Source organism: Marmota monax, unplaced genomic scaffold (assembly GCF_021218885.2).
Source record: "Marmota monax isolate L192 unplaced genomic scaffold, Marmota_monax_Labrador192_F-V1.1 WCK01_AAM20220418_F8-fsc00001, whole genome shotgun sequence".
Lineage (NCBI taxonomy): Eukaryota > Metazoa > Chordata > Mammalia > Rodentia > Sciuridae > Marmota > Marmota monax.
The window spans coordinates 15363074-15379699 of record NW_026693777.1 but is presented as its reverse complement, the minus strand read 5'-3'; the positions used below and the strand labels follow the sequence as shown (position 1 = coordinate 15379699).

General features: G+C 41.5%; 1 long non-coding RNA gene across 1 annotated transcript; it reads right to left on the bottom strand.

Moving 5' to 3' along the window:
• Positions 1 to 1426: 1426 nt before the first annotated feature.
• LOC124104220 (uncharacterized) lies at positions 1427 to 16071 on the bottom strand. Its single transcript, XR_006855381.2, has 3 exons — positions 15934 to 16071; positions 4860 to 5024; positions 1427 to 2320 (listed from the first exon to the last, which is right to left on the bottom strand). It is a non-coding gene; the product is annotated as an uncharacterized LOC124104220 (long non-coding RNA).
• Between the last annotated feature and the right edge of the window lie 555 nt (positions 16072 to 16626).

Genomic DNA, 16626 nt, shown 5'->3' with positions numbered 1-16626 from the left:
ATAAATGCCAGATTTTGAAGCCTCACTAAGAACAAAGAAAATATCTCATTATCATTTTTCACATGTTCAGTGGTAATATTTTGAATATATTAAATAAAATACATGATTGAAATCAATTTCATTTGTTTCTCCATTTTTAATTTGGCTCCTAGATAACTTAAAGTGCCTTGCATTTTATTTCTACCTAGGTGTCTCATTCCTTGCTGCATATTAGAATCACTCAGAGAGCTTTTGAAAAATCATCTGATGCCAGGGTCTCACCCCAGATGACTTAAGTCTGAATAACTGGAGTTGGGACTCAACATTGGTATTCTTTCCTGTTTTGAAAGTTCCCCAGGTGACTCTAATGAGCAGCCAACATCCAACAAGGAAAAAGACTGCTGCGAACTCTGGAATTCTCTAAGACTCTAATGACAACTCATGCAGGTTAAAAGTTCAGGGTTGTTTTCTCCCTTATTCTGTATAATCAACTTTGTTCTGATCTATTTCTCCCTAAAGAAACAGTGAAATGTTTTTCAAGTCATGCAAGTTAGAACTTTGTTTGTTTTATTTTTTAATGAAGTTCACATGAATCCAGGATGCTGCCAGGGCTGGAAAAAAAACTGCATTGAATTTGGGATTTGAAGGTTGATGAGTAACATGTAATCCTTCCTCAGGCTTCTTCTTAGACTTGCTGTTTTTCTTCTTGGAGGCACCTGCTTTGTTCCTACTAATATTATGGAACGTATCACAGTGCTTCTCAGATTTTAAAGTGCCTGAGAATCACCTGGGGATACTGATTCAGTAAGTGGCCAAGATCCTGCCTTCCTAAGGAGCCCTGCTGATACCCATGCTGCTGGCCCATGGACTGCTCAGTGAGAAGCAAAGCATCAGGGCTAAGGAATTAGCTAAGGCTCACCTGGTAGGTGGAACTTGTGCACAGCCACCCAGTCATGCAAAGAATGCCAAGAGCACAGACTCGGCTTTCTATAATGAACACAGAGCAAACTTTTAAATGAAGACTGCATATTATAATAGGCATATTATATGTAGAAGTATGCTTTTCCTCCATGGATAAACTGAGCTTCCTGAGAATGTGACACCGTCTTAATCCCAACTATTAGACCTGACGCCTAGCAGGCATTCTTTCTTGTATCCACAGGAGCTAAAAAGGAGCCTGAGTTCAAGAAGAACCCTGGAGCAGGACAAATGCCATTCACGCTTACCCAGACCTCCCTGTCTCCACCATCAGGAGTCGAGACAGTCCCATGCACACACCACTCCCTGCCCCTCATTACCACCCTCTGCCCTCGGTTCCTGAGGACTAACTGCATCTTGCTTTTTTATCCCTGTCTGTGTCTGTGGCCATAGGAAGTCCAGACTCTCAGATCACCCTTCTCCTCCCACTCTCTGCCCCCCATTCACACATCCCTCATTCTGTCTCCATCTTCCCATTTCAAGACCCCTCCATGTGCCCTTTCGCTTCACAATCCTCTAGCCAAGTCCCTTCTCTCCGTCCTGAACCTTCCCTTCCCCTGGATCCCTGAGACACCACTGCCTAGGCAACCCCGTTCTGCACCAGTGATGCTTTTCCCTCATTCTTCCAACCCTTGGGCCTGGAGGCTGAATGATTTTGCCCTTGCCCCCAAACACTGTTTCCATACCATTTACTCTCCTCCCTGGTTAACAGTCCTCTGCACTTCCTTCCACCCATTACCTCTCCTTGTTGCTATTCTCTACTCCCAGTTCATTGTTTGATTATTTCAGTTCCTGGCTCATTTGTTCTCCCCTATACTACTTTCTCTATTCTTGTTGATTTCAATACATTTCAATACAGGGCTCCAACAACCTGTCCTCTTGGTCACACAAACTTCTCTCCTCCAACAATCTTGGAGGAGATTCTCACCCAGTGGTTCATGGGCCAGCAGCATGGGTATCACCAGGACTCCTTAGGAAAACAGGGTCATGGCCGCTTACTAAATCAACATCTGCATTTTAACCAGATCCCCAGGTGACTCTCAGGGACTTTCAAGTTTGAGGAGCACTGTGATGCATTCCATATTATTTAGTGACAAAGCAACCACCCACTACCAAGGATACACCCTCCCAGAACAATAATTTCAGCATCTCCAATTTGGTAGAGGGAGAATATTTTTTAAAAAATATTATAAATCTGACTAAATAAGCACGTTCTAAATGTATTTCATTGTTTTGTGCTACATCACACTGTTGGGTTGGGTGGAGAGATTCCATGTGATGGTGCAGGGGGACAGGCTCCTTCTGGCCCGAGGTGTGGCCATTCCCTGGTCTCACAGTTCTTGGCTGGATTCTCTGCACTCCACTGGAAGACAGAAAGGAGGGAGGAGATATGATTGCATGAGGGGACTTCTTATGTGCCAGGCCTAGAAACTGGGCACATCTCTTCCACCACATTCCTTTTGCCAGAATCAGTCATTGAACACATCTAACTGCAAAGAGAGATTTTTTAAAATGTAGCTCAGCCATGCTTAGTGGAGAACAACCACACCATCCTTATTCTCATTTTTATTCAGTCTCTGGCCACTTTCCTCCCACTGGGACTTCCCCTATATTAATCTGACCACCTTTCTATGCCCCTTGCCCTCTTCGCTCTACAGCCTGCTTAAATGGTCAATTGCCACAATGACCCCTGAGCATCTGATCTCTATTTCCTCACCCCTCTCCAGTTCTGTCACCTGCAACATCTCAATCCTTAAACCAGCAAACTGAGATTGCCTCTGAGCAGCTACATGTGACTGGGGACAAACTCATAATGACACTCACTGATCCCACTTTGTGTTCAAGGTGAACATTGACAAGCTCCTCCTGCTGCCAGGCAACCATGACCACGCCCCAATGGGTAGATCTCCCGCTGTCCTGGCAGTCCACACAGTGCCTTATCCCTCCCTGGGCTTTTGATGTCATCTCCCCCTCCTTCCTTCCTGAACATGAGCTGGCTTATCATTTCACAGAGAAAACTAGAGCCAGCATCAGCAACCATATGTGCTGCCTCAATCTGATCCTACAGCTTCCTGTCAATGTGCCCAGCTAATGCCAAGCCTCCACTGCATGCAGATTTCATCCCCTCCCACCTATTGAAGGTTGTTGCTCCAGCAACTCTGCTCGCTTGTTCTCTCGTTCTCTCTCTCTGTCTCTCTGTCTCTCTCTCTCATCAAGAATTCCTCATCTCATGCATTAGTCTCATCATCACACAAAAATGCTATTATCACTCCCACTAAAAACAAAAATATAAAAACCTCTTGACCCAGTTCCCTGTAAGCTACTTTCTATTTCTCTATTCTGTCTTCAATTCCTCCCCACATTAGCTTTAACTCCTCTGCTTTTGTTAGGGTAACTAGTGGCCTCCCCAGTACTAAATCTGATGGTCACCTCTCAGTTCTCTTACTCAACCACCAGCAGCTTTGGCTACATTCCTCTGACCCCTTCCCTCACCTTTCCACCATACCAGCTTCCCTCGGATTCTAGGACACCACACTCCCTTGACTTCTCCCTCATTGCTCTGCTCTGCTGGCTCCTCCTTGTGGCCCCCACCTCCTGGGGAGGGCTGAAGCTCAGTCCTCACACTTTTCCCCCATCTGCACCACAGCTCCTTGGTGACTTCATACAGACTCTGGCATAAAGCCATCTATATGCTTATGGTCCCACATATGCACCTCCTGCTTCTCCTAACTCCAGACCCTTGGTCCAGTGTGTCCTAAGTCTCCACTTGGGAATCAAACTCTGATAACCAAAAGCAAACTTTAATATCGCTCCCCAAACTAGATCCACCTATGCTCTTCCCACCTTGAAAGTAATTCAGTCCTTTAAGTCACTCTGGGAAAAGGAGAAGGAGAAGGAGAAGGAGAAGGAGAAGGAGAAGAAGAAGAAGAAGAAGAAGAAGAAGAAGAAGAAGAAGAAGAAGAAGAAGAAGGAACAATAGCAACAACAATAACAAAAGAAACTTGGAGTTCTTTTCTAATTCCACTCTATTTATTATGCCCCACTTCAAACTGTCAGGCAATCCTGCAGAATTTCCACCTACACTGGCTCCACCTCAGTCCGTCACTGAGACTCTCCCTGGATCCCTGCAGGCTCCTCCTCATGTGTCTCCTCCTTGCATCCTTGCCTTCCTAAAATATATGCTCAAAGCTGCAGGCAGAGTGATCCTGTTATACTACAAATCTTATCCCTTCAGTTTCTCACCACCCTTCCACCCGTAGGCTTTCTGTCCTACTCAATGTAAAAGCCAAAGTCTCAGACTGACCTATAAAACCTGACATCATCTAATCATTTTCTCTTTAGCTTCATTCTCTAGTCCTCAACTGCTCTTCACTGAGACCAACCTGGCCTTGGCTGCTCCTCAGACATACTCAGTATGCCTGAGGGCCCTTGCACTGGCTGCAAAAAAAAAAAAAAACCAAACCAAACCAAAACAAAAAAACCCTTTAAATAGCATTTCATCTTATTCTAACATTTTATGATTTACTTATTATGTTTATTCTTTTATGCCCTGTCTTTTCTCACTAGAATGTAAACTCCAAGAGGGTAGGGATTTTTTTGCCACTGTTATATTCCAACACCTATTTAAAAGTGCTTCATAAACACTTTGAATAAATAAATGAATGTAAATGTCTCAGTAGTGTTTACCCAGGAGCCACTTTGTAAATTTCCATTGCACTAGAAAATTACATTATTCTACAACTCTTATTCTGTATGGTTATACTTTGTTTAAGAGTGCTTCCAGCTTTAGTAAAAAGTGATTTTTTAAAGCACAGAGTGAATTTTTAAAATACAGAAAACCTGGAAAGGTGTATATGTGTCATTTCATGCAAAGCTTGCTTTGGCAGGGCTGTCTCTCTCACCTTCACATTTGCTGTTCCAGATATCTGAGGCTGACTAATTAGCACCAAGACCTCAGCTCCTGCAGCCTTCGTCTGGCCCTTGACTGGATTCAATATTCAACATGTCTGCTGTTAGCCTTTACTTGTTTTTCAAGGCTCTGCTTCTCGAGTCCACTTATGTTGCACCTAATAACAAAGAAACACACACACTCAGACACACATACACGCAGGACCTGAAAAAAGATGAGGTGGTGGCAGTGGAGGAAGAGGTAGATGAAAAAGCTACCATTTTCTGTGGCTTTGCATATATGACATTGCTCAGGGAAGGCCTGAGCTTTGTCATCTTTTAGCTTTCCTAAACCTGATTTTTGGAAAAACCCAGTTTTGCTTCATTGGAATCTTCAGCAATTGGGCCCAGGTGTGTGAGCACAGTTTAAATTCCCTAAAGACTTTTCTGACTACAGTCAGGTTTGAGCAATATGAGATGAGGCACTTCACATGATCTTGATTCATCTTCAGAATAACAAAAGAAGGTAGAAAATTGTCAATTTATAGACAATGAAGCCAAATCTCAGAAAAGTTAAGAACTTGCCCCAGGTCACACAGGAAGTGGCAAAACCAAGACTCAAAGGCAAGCCTTTCTAAGCTATACTATCTACAGGTACAGATCACACCAAGTCCTAATGAACCCTGTCAGGGATGGGCCATGCTGAGTCCTTGGTGGAACTGAGGCATCAGTCACTCTCAGAAACCTCAGAAATGCCCAAGGGGATCAGCATTTCAAGGATTGCCCATTGAACACCAGTGAGGCCCAGGAATCCTGCTCACCATCCTGAAGCCCTCATCCTTGTCTACAGGCTCAGTCCTGATCCTAAGTCCTGCCTTTCAGTAAAGTCAGGGAGTGGTCTCTTTCACTGTAGGCACGTCTTTCAGGTAATAAAAAGCTTATTTCCTTAAGTCTGATGAGCTTCCCTGCCCTGGATTCCCTGTCTCCTTGGTGTCCCTTCTCAATGAGAAGGTCATTCTTAAGGCTTCACATTGTATCCATTTGTTTATTCATTCATTTGCAAAGTACTTATGGAAAGTATTTATGGAACCCCACTAAGGAGCAGCAGCTATTAAGCTCAGCAGTCATGGCACCTTCCTGAAAGTCAAGATGGAGACAATGGATAAGTCTGCTCACACTCACGCCTCCACTCTGGCAGTTTGCAGCTAGGCATTTGTGGCCAAGTACTGCTCCATGTATTCATCACATTTGTTCACAGGAAGAGACATAGGAAGTACTTTGAAGGAAGACAGGAGGGTTCAACAAGCAAGGTATAGGGACACATACCAATGAGAGGCTGGTCCAGAAAGGCTTTGCTCCAAAGGATACTGATACTATAGTATCCACCCTGATACTACAGGATGGGAAGGAGCCAGGTGTGGGGCAAGGATTTGAAGGGCACTGGAAGAAGAGGGACTGGCTGGGCAGGAGGGAGCTCCTGAGGAAAGTGACAAGCAGGGTGACAGGCATGGGTGGGGGTCAATGTCTGGCTTTCTGGAGGAAGGATGAGTGCAATACATACATTTTGTCCAGGGGATACATAGACACGAATTGACTCATGAACACAGAAATGGGGCAGCAAGGAAGAGAAACAGCTGGGCTGGAGGGAAGCAAAACCAAAGCCATGGACCACAGAAATCCTGGACCAGAGCTTTCTAAATCATGTTCTGTAAGTTCTTTCACTCCTCCTTTCAGCAATGTCCATCACCTCTGTCAGGCGCTGTTTAAGGAACTGGGAATCCAGTAGCAAATAAAAAAAGTCCCTTTCCTTCCTTGCTGGCCACTAAGCAGGTTGAATCTGCCCAGTTGGGATCTTTCCTGATCCATCCTGTCAGATTCCTCTTTTAGTGTCTTTAAATGCAAAATAGAAAGAATAGGATGAGACGGACCCAGTTGAGGACTAGCGGAGGACCTGCCCCCAAGTCCCTGGCCAGGACTTTTAAGGCAGAGATAGTGCTGCCGTGTGAGAGGAAAATAACAGGAAACCAAACAAGAAGAAAGAATATGTGCCTATCACATATTGAGCCCTTACTAAGCATGCCTACAGTATTCTAGAAGTTCACATGCATCATCTCACTTAAACCTCATGAAGACACTCTGAAGTAGGAACTGTAACAACCTCCATGTCATAGAAGAGAAAACTGCGAGACAACAGAGAGGCTGAGTAACCTGCCCAGGTTTACACAGTCTGAAAATGTTCAAGCTGTGATTTGGTGGGGTGGTTCCAAAGCTCATGCTCTTTATCATCCCATTATATTGTATCTGGACCCAAAGTGTTCTTGACTATCTAAGCGTTTTATTGCATTGGTAAAAATGTAAATTTAAAACTGCTATTCTTATATTCTTCTTCTCTTTTAATCTTTCCATTATTAAATAAAACACGGGTTCCAGAAACCACACAAAGTGGCTGAGGAACGTGTAAGGTATTCCAAGGTGAACTCCTGAGCAACCACCAACCAGGCCAAGAGAGAACTTTCCACTCACAATCAAAGTCTGGTCCAGGTGGCTTCCATGTGTCCTATTCTGGTCCATGTGGCTTCCTCCTGTCAAAGCTAATCACTACCCTGACTTCTAAAGTAACCTGATTTAGTTATGCTTTTATATTCTGTGTTGTTGGTGTTTTCTCCCTGGTTAAAACCTCAGTGTTGCGGGGTGTGGTGGCACACACCTATAATCCCAGTGGCTCAGGAGGCCAAAGCAGGAGGACGGAAAGTTCAAAGCCAGCCTCACAGCAACTTAGCCAGGCCCTAAGCAACTCAGTGAGACCCTGTCTCTAAATAGAATATAAAAAAGGGTTGGGGATGTGGCTCATTAGTAAAGCACCTCTAGGTTCAATTCCATACCAAAAAAAAAAAAAAATCTGAGTGTTCATCCCTAAACACCACAACAGAATATTAACCATTTGTAAATTTCAACATGACTTGTGTTATACCAGTTCCCTACTTCTTCAGTTTCTTTTTCTTACTACTTATCTGAGTATTTCACCTATAGACCTCCTGCCATCTGGCCTTTGCTGATTGTACATTTGTGGTATAAGACAACGTGTTCCTCTGTCTTCTAGATTTCCTGCAAATAGGAGTTGGATGCAGATAACTGGTCAGTCTCCCGTTTGATCTTTGGCAAGATTCTAGGTGGTGATTTGTTCTTTCATCCTGAGCCATGTACTAACGTCTGGTTGTCTCTCTTGTTGTGATGATAACAGCTGTGGATGCTCAATGCCAGGATATGTTCCTTCAAAGAGGGTTGCTAGATGGTGAGACTTTAGTTCTTTCACTTCTTTTCCATTTATTTATTCTTCCATTGGAATGCTTTTATGGGAAACAGGGTTCCCTCGTCTACTATTTGATTGCTCAGTGGCACCTTCACATAGAAAAGTAGAATATTTGATTCTCCCTTCATCTAGCAATTTTCACAAAAATGAATTGGCTTCTCACCATCCTCTGAAGGAGGCCAATTTTTAACCTACAGTCATCCCATGGTACCTGGAGGGGATTGATTCCAGGAACCCCCATGGATACCAAAATCCACAGATGCTTAAGTCCCTTATTCAAAATGCATAGCAGTTGCACATAACCCGTGTACATATGTTCTCCTGGATACTTTGCCATCTCTAGATTACTTATGATACCTAACAATGTAAATGCTATATAAACACCTGTTACACTGAATTGTTTAAGGAATAAGAACAAGAAAAAAAAGTTCAGTACAGATGCAGTTTTGTTTTGATTATGGTTCTGGGGACTGAACCCAAGGCCTTGAGCATGCTAGACACTCTACCACTGAGTGACAGCCCCAGCCCTTTTAAAATTTTATTTTCAGATGGGGGTCTCACTAAGTTGCATAGGATGGCCTCAAACTTGTGATCCTCCTGACTTAGCCTCCCCAGTAGCTGGGATTACAGGTATATGCCACCATACCCAGCTCCAAATATTTTTGATCTACAGTTGATTGAATCCACAGATACAGAACTGCAGATAGAGAGCTGATTCCATCATTATTAAGTCATGGATTTCAACTTATTTGATGGATTTCAAATAATTACAATTATGATCCTTTTTGCTCAAATTTCCCCCTTTGGTACTTGGAAGCCTCTTCAAGTTGACTTCTGAGTGTTTGTGACATGGTTGTGTTGGCTTGGACAACTTCCTCATTAACTGGTATGACAAGGTGTTCCAAAACACATCTTGTACATTTCCCACCTCAAGCCTAGAAATGTCCATTTCTCTAGTTTCCTTTAGTGAGAAATGGTACTTTGAGACCATATCTAGGCCTTAAGGATGTCCATCACTATTGGATTGATCATTGTTTCTAGGTGTTGTCAGTAAACAGAGCTAGGAAATCTATGTGTGCCCACAAATACACACGTGCAACATACCTTTTGTGTAAAGTACTCAGTGAAAAGGGTGTTTTTGTTATTGTTATTGAAAAGATACATTTAGTCCCTCTTCACTGGCCTAGACTCCTGACAGTGGAGCCCACTGAGGGGTAACATGCAGCCCATCTCAGTATTTTGAAAGATTAGGAGGAAAAGAAAGTCATTTTTTCAGTTCAAGATCAGGGATACACCTTCCCCTTCAATATTGCTTATTTTCTGTCTCGTTTATTAGTTCAGAAAGATCTCTGCTGGTCCATACCATTTTGCAAAGTTGAATTATGTTTCCCAAATGCCAAAACTTTATCACACAGCTTCTTGTGAGACTGTTGAGGTATAAGCTGTTGTAGAAAAGAGAAAATAACATCCTGTAAGCCAGCCCACCTATGCTTTGCTTTCACTCTAAGAATCTGTGCATTGCAAGCCCAAACTAAAGGATCATCGGCACAGATTGATAACAACACACCTTGTTATAAAGGGAATTAACAAGTCTATGACTGTGAATCCTAATTTTAGCTTAAATGATAGGTTATAAAAGATGTACAGGTGTTTAAAGGAGCACTAGATTAAGGTGGGATTTAGTCTGTGCTGAAAAGCATGGGAATAGGATGGCTTATACAAAAGACTCAATGGCAAATATTTTATTCCTGCCACACTTTCAATGGAGACAGAGGAAAACATCTACTTTAATAGTTGTGCAACCACAAAGATGGCTCGGTGTTTCAAGTACATGTGAAAGTCCTTTGCATGTTGCAATATGCAGTGCAATTGAGCTAACTTTATTATTATTAAATATTATTTCATTAAATCCCAAAATTCTTCTTTTCAAATTATCTTGACCAAGCCTATATGCCCCTACATGTTGTTTCCAAATGAAAAGCAAAGGAACGTGAGAGCATCAGGCTGGCTGTTTCCAAGTGCCCTCAGGGAAGCCAATAATATGACTCTGTGATCATCATTATCTTCATAAAAAGAAAGAGCTGGAGGTTGAACTAGGGCCAGCCTCCCCAGCTTCCCACCAAGAAGCAGAAGGGCAAAATCTTCATATGCCCACAAGTCCACACACGCCTTTCATTGTTTACCAGAACTCTGACCACAGGGCATTTAGATAGAGGCACCATGTCTCCAGAAAGTTCTAGAAAATGTGCTGTCCTGCAACTGGGCTCTGAGCAGCTTGAAGGGAAGGAAGAGCATGTAGGATGTGTCAGGGAAAATGAAAATGAATGAGAGTTCTAAAGAGACAAAATGGGGAAGGAATGTGGATCTCTTTTAGGTCTCTAATTATGTAGGTTTATAGGTAGGAATTGCTGCTACACTGGAGGATGAGAGCTACCCAACCAAAGAGATGTATCTTCTCTGGATGGGACAGAATAATGAAAAACCTGCAAAGTAAGTGGGGAAGGCTATAATTATGCATGGATTGAGTCGGGGTAATATCTTTTGTGTGTGTGTAGTACTAAGGATTGAACCCGGGGTACTCTACTACTGAGCTACCTCCCCAACCCTTTTTATTTTATTTTTTTATTTTAAGACAGTGTCTTTCTAAATTGTCAGTCTACTCTTAAACATATCTCAGACTTAGCCTCAGCCTCCCAAGTCTCTGGGATTATAGGTATGTGCCACTGTGCCCAGCTGGAATAACATCTTTTATAAGTCTTAAACGTCATTTTCTCTAGATAGGTATCCCTCTAATCTGTGGACCAGTGTGGCTTCTTTCCACAGTGCCTAGGAAGGTGAGTTTAACTTCTGCTAACATCTACTACCTTTTGTGCTTATTCAGGGGTTTTCACGAAATCTGTTCTAAGGCTGTTAAGAAAGACTTGAAAATGGCCCTGCTACCAAAAGCAATATGCATATTCAGCGCAAGCCCCATCAAAATAGCAATGACATTCTTCACAGAATTAGAAAAAAATAGTCTTAAAATTCCTTTGGAAGAATAAAATACCCAGGATACCAAAGCAATTCTATGCCCAAAATGCAATGTTGGAAGTGTCACCATATCTGACTTCAAAGTACACCACAGAGCTATAGTAACAAAAACTTCATGGTATTGGCATAGAAACAGACACATAGACCGGTGGTACAGAACAGAAGACATAGAGACAAACCCACACATCTACAGTCATCTGGACCTTGACAAAGGTGCCAAAGACGACCTTTTAAACAAATGGTGCAAGAAAACTGGTTATCCTTATAGAAGCAAATGAGACTAGATCCTTATCTCTTACTGCACAAAAGTCAACTCAAAATGGATCAAAGGCCTAGGAATTAGACCAGAAACTATGCAATTCCTAGAAAAAATATAGGGTCAACACTCCCGACCTGTCAGGCAATGACTTTTTCAACAGGACTTAATAAATAATGCTAAGAGTTAATAAATGAGATGGTATCAAATTAAAAAGCTTCTGCCAAGCAAAGGAAACAAGAGTGTCAAGAGAGCACTTACAGAATGAGAAAAAAATTTTGATAGGTAATCTCTGACAGAGAATTAATATCCAGAATATATAAAGAATTAAGCTGGGTGTGGTGGTACACACCTGTCTATAATCTCAGCAGCTCAGGAGGCTGAGGCAGGATAACTGTGAGTTCAAAGCCAGCCTCAGCAATTTAGGGAGGCCCTAAGCAACTCAGAGAGACCCTGTCTCTAAATAAAATATTAAAAAGGGCTGGGGTTTATGGGTCAGTGGTTAGATTTCCTTGGTTTCAATTCCTGGGACAAATAAACTAACAAAAAAAACACAATTAACAAATGGACAAATGAACTAAAAAGACATTTCTCAAAAAAAGAAATAAAAATGGCCAACAAATATATGAAAAATAATGTTCAAAATAAAAAAAAAATGCTCAAGGACACTTAAAAAATGTTCCACATCATTAGCAATTAGGGAAATGCAAATCAAAACTACACAGATTTTTATCTTATTATAATTATAATGGCAACCATCAAGAATACAAACATCATAATAATAAATACTGGACAGAATGTGGATAAAAAATGGAACACTTTTACACTATTGGTGGGATAGTAAATTAATATAACCACTATGGAAATTAATATGAAGGTTCCTCAAAAATCTAGGCATAGGGTGGCTACTGTGACATACAGCACAGCAGAACATAAACCCAGGGAGGACAAAGACCTTTGTTTAAATACTGATGTATTTGAACCTTCTAAAATAGTGCCTGCATTTGAATGTGATAGGTGCTCAATAAATCACTGTTAAACAGTTACATTCTAAGGGTTCTTACATGTGAATTATAAGAGACTGCTACTTTCTTCTTTATGTACCCCTGTTCCATTTTGATTTTTTAAGAAGCATATAATTTAAGCATGAAGAAAAAATAAAGACATCTGACATGCACGCCACCCCTGTAAAGAAAAAAAAAACTGTAGCAACCGAAATTTCATAATACGCTCATAAAAACACATATGTAAATTAATAAAACAAAACAGAAATCTCAGAAATAAATGCACATATTTATAACTCAAAAAATGTAGGCTTGAAATCATCATATGACCCAGTTATATCCCTCCTCAGTATTTTCCTAAAGAATTAAAGTCATCATACTATAGTGGCCCATGCTATACTAGCACAATTCACAATAGCCAAACTATGGAACCAGCCTAGTTGACCATCAATAGATAAATGGATATATGGTATACTCTATGTGGTTTACATACACAACAAAGTTTTACTGCATCATGAGAAAGAATGAAATTATGTCATTGGCAGGAAAATGGATGGAACTTGAAACCATTATATTAAGTGAAATAAGCCAAACTCTGAAGGTCAAGGGCTATATAGTTTCTCTCAAATGTGAAAGCCAGAGAGGAAAAAGACAAAGAAAGGTTGAGGAGTGGGTCTCGAGAGATTTGAAGGAAGATCAGTAGAGAGGAGGAAGGGAAGAGGGAGGGGGACAGGGAGGAGAGGAGGGCAAAAAAAAACTATTGAGGAATGATATTGGCCAAATTATATAGTTCAATTGTGTGCATGTACAGATATATAACTACAAATCCCGCCACTCTGGACATCTGTAATTCACCAAAAAAAAAAAAAAAAAAAAAAAAAAAAACCTGGAAGAAAAGGAAAAGAACTGGCAAATACATCACTCAAGAACATGAAATATAATTATTTAATTCATGTAGTTCACTTTGCTTTCCTGTAGCATGAGAGGAATAACAAATGAGATTTTTAAAATATCTGAATCATAAATTAGATTCATGTTCCTCTCTTAAATGGAATGTTATATTTAGAGACAGATACACAACTAAATATTAAAATATGCATTTCAGAGAAAGTTTGCCTCAGCTGCAGCTCATTCACTGGTATGCACCTCCCCTTCTTCCCTTTCTTGTCCTCCTCTTCTCCCTTCTTTTCTTTCTCACATAGTTCAATTCAGTGTTCCAAGAATATCTAGGATGTAAGGGTAATCTGGCTGGAACATCTGTCACACCATTGATGGCCAGGGTTGATCCGGCTGATCTGGCTGGCTAGGCGGTATCCCCTTCCCCCCTCACATCCCCATGTGCATCCCTCCTGACGCTGCACTCTTGGTTGAAGAGGAGTGTTCTTCCATCAAGGGTAGACTAGTAGCTGTGCTCTCCTGCTAAAACCTCCAAACAAGCTCTTAAGATCCAAGAACATCTAAATTTCTTGTACAGAAAAGAACACGAGTATGCTACCAGGAGTAACACTCACAACATGAAGAGCTCCCACACCCTGGCTCCAGTACTATGGGAGCTGTCAATCCTCAGAGAACGGGAATCTACCTATCACTTCAGAAAAGTCATTGCTTTCTGAGGCAAGAATAACTGTGATGTCTCTAAGTCTCAATTCTGAGTCTTTTCAGCCTAGTCCCAAACCCACGTCCAACATTTTCCTGGCTATCCACTTATGGCCCTATTCCTCTCTTGGTTACAACTTGGCCATTATTTCATCAGTGTCTGCACCAGTCGGCATCAGGAGCCACCACCTCTGTTTCTAACTCTATGGCCCTGTCCTCAGGTCTCAGATCTCTTAGTCTGCAGTTCCTTCTCACCTACTCCTGCCTCGTGACAGTGACAGCTCTGTCTGCCCATGTCTAGCAGCACTCAGACCTTGCAGTTCTAGCAAGAATTGATTCTTTGGGTTATAATGGCTGCCTTTTTTCTGGAGGGCAATATTTTTTTAAAATTACCTGGGTAGTCATCTTACCATGGAGTATAATGGGCTCCATGGACTCCTGTTATGTCAGGGAGACAAGGACACACAGCAAAGAAGTGAACCTCCACTTGAAGGGAGGGAACATGTTACAGAGCACTGGAAGATTCTCCAGAGAGATGTGTGGAAAGGGCTCCTTTAATCCAAGAAGAGTTCTCCAGTGTATTCTGGCAAGAGAAGACTGTTCCCTCCCAGTTAAGAATTTAATAACAATCACTGAGAACTTATAACTCTATAAATTCATACATGTGTTGAAGCCATACTTACAAGAAATAAGCAACATGGAACTTTGGTTTAAAAAAAAAAACAGCTGTCTTCTCTGGTGGGAAGCAAAGCCACATCTGCTCTGTTCTAAAGGGTGGTGTCCTTGAAGGCAGGCTTAGGATGCGGCTGCTGTGTGCACCTGTGGATGGAGGCAGGGAGGGAAACCCCAAGACCAACAGTGGAACACACTAGGAAGCCCTTTAATAAGTACAGCTGAACAACCTCTGGGGTCATTTGCTATTTTTAGTGCTATTGGATGTGTGGTCCAGTTTCCTTGCATTTAAAATCAGGATAATAATAGCGCTATGTTATTTAAGGTTGGTGTGAGCATTAAAGGGTTTGGTTATCTATAAAACAGTGCTGCTACATAGTAAGCATTTTCTATATATGAATATTATAATTATAATAATTAGCATTACCAACATTCAGAGTTAGATCATCTACATGTAATATTGTATCTATTCAGGTGACTCTGTGAGTTTGTCTTACAGTTCCTCTCTCTGGGATAGGGTCAGGGGAAACCATGAGCAGAAATGCACCAAAATTATAGAAAATGGCACTATAATAGAACAGGGCCAGCTCTATGTGACTTGAATGGGGAGAGTATAGCAAAACACTAAACCTTAAACAAGTAATTGGCCCACCTGTATGATATTGGCACTCAGACATGCTGTTTAAATTCTGAATAGATCCTTGAGTTGTGCCAGACTAGGAGTGTGCCATGTGTAATCTTAGCTGGAGAGAAAATGCCAAGGGGCTTCAGCTCAGCTCTGTGTAAGAGAACCTAGGTTTTCCCCCAAGAGGCATAGTTCTGAGGGTCAGTTGCAGGGTTTTCAGGGAGCCCCCCAGCAGCTAAAGTCCAGGCAGATTTAGATACCAAGCCATATGGCCAAAAGTCTTCCTTGTCATCCCAGATTGTTTTAATAAAGGAACTCATACATTTGGCCCTAAGACATATTAAAGATCACCCATGGATTAGTCAGGACTTTTCTAGGGAAACAGAAGCAATAGGAGATATGGAGAAAGATTTAAAGAAATTGGCTCAAATGGGCTGGGGTTGTGGCTGAGTGGTGGAGCGCTTGCCTTGGATATGTGAAGCACTGGGTTTGATTCTCAGCATGGCATAGAGATAAATGAATAAAATAAAGGTCTTTCAACAACTAAAAAAATATATTTAAAATAAAATAAATAAACAAATAGAAATTGGCTCACATGATTTTGGAGGCTGTCAAGTCCAAAATCTGCAGGGTAGGCTGCCAGGATGGAGACCTAGGGAAAAGTTGATGTTACAGTTAAGTCCAAAAGCTGTCTGCTAGAAGAATTTCCCCTTCTTTCAGGAAAGCCAGTCTTTTTTTTGTTAATAAATATCTTCAGCTGATTAGACAAGGACCACTCATATCATGGAAGGTCATCTGCTTTAGTTGAGGTCTGCTGATTTAAATATTAATCTCATCTAAAAAATATTTTCACAGAAACATCTAGAATATTGTTCAACCAAATATCTGGGGATCATTGCTTAGCTGATTGACACATGAAATTAACAATCATATGCTGCCACAAATAAAAGATAGCCCTTGCACCCCAACACCCAGAGTTGAGTCTCTAGAAATGATCTCAGGCAAAAAGCTGAAGAAGCTCCTGTCTTTGTCCTATTGATAGGGTGGCAATGTTCTATAACAATCTGACTTCCTAAACCATATGTGCATTTCAAAGTGGGGACTTTGGTGTTTCAACTCAAGACACTACACTAAAAAAGGCAGAAAGAGGGGCTGGGGATATAACTCAGTAGAGTTCTTGCCTTGCACACACACATAGGCCTGGGTTCAATCCTCAGCAGCACAAACAAAACAAAACAAAACAAAAATAAGGCAGAAAGAGCTTGGCAAAAATGTCAGTTCAGAATAT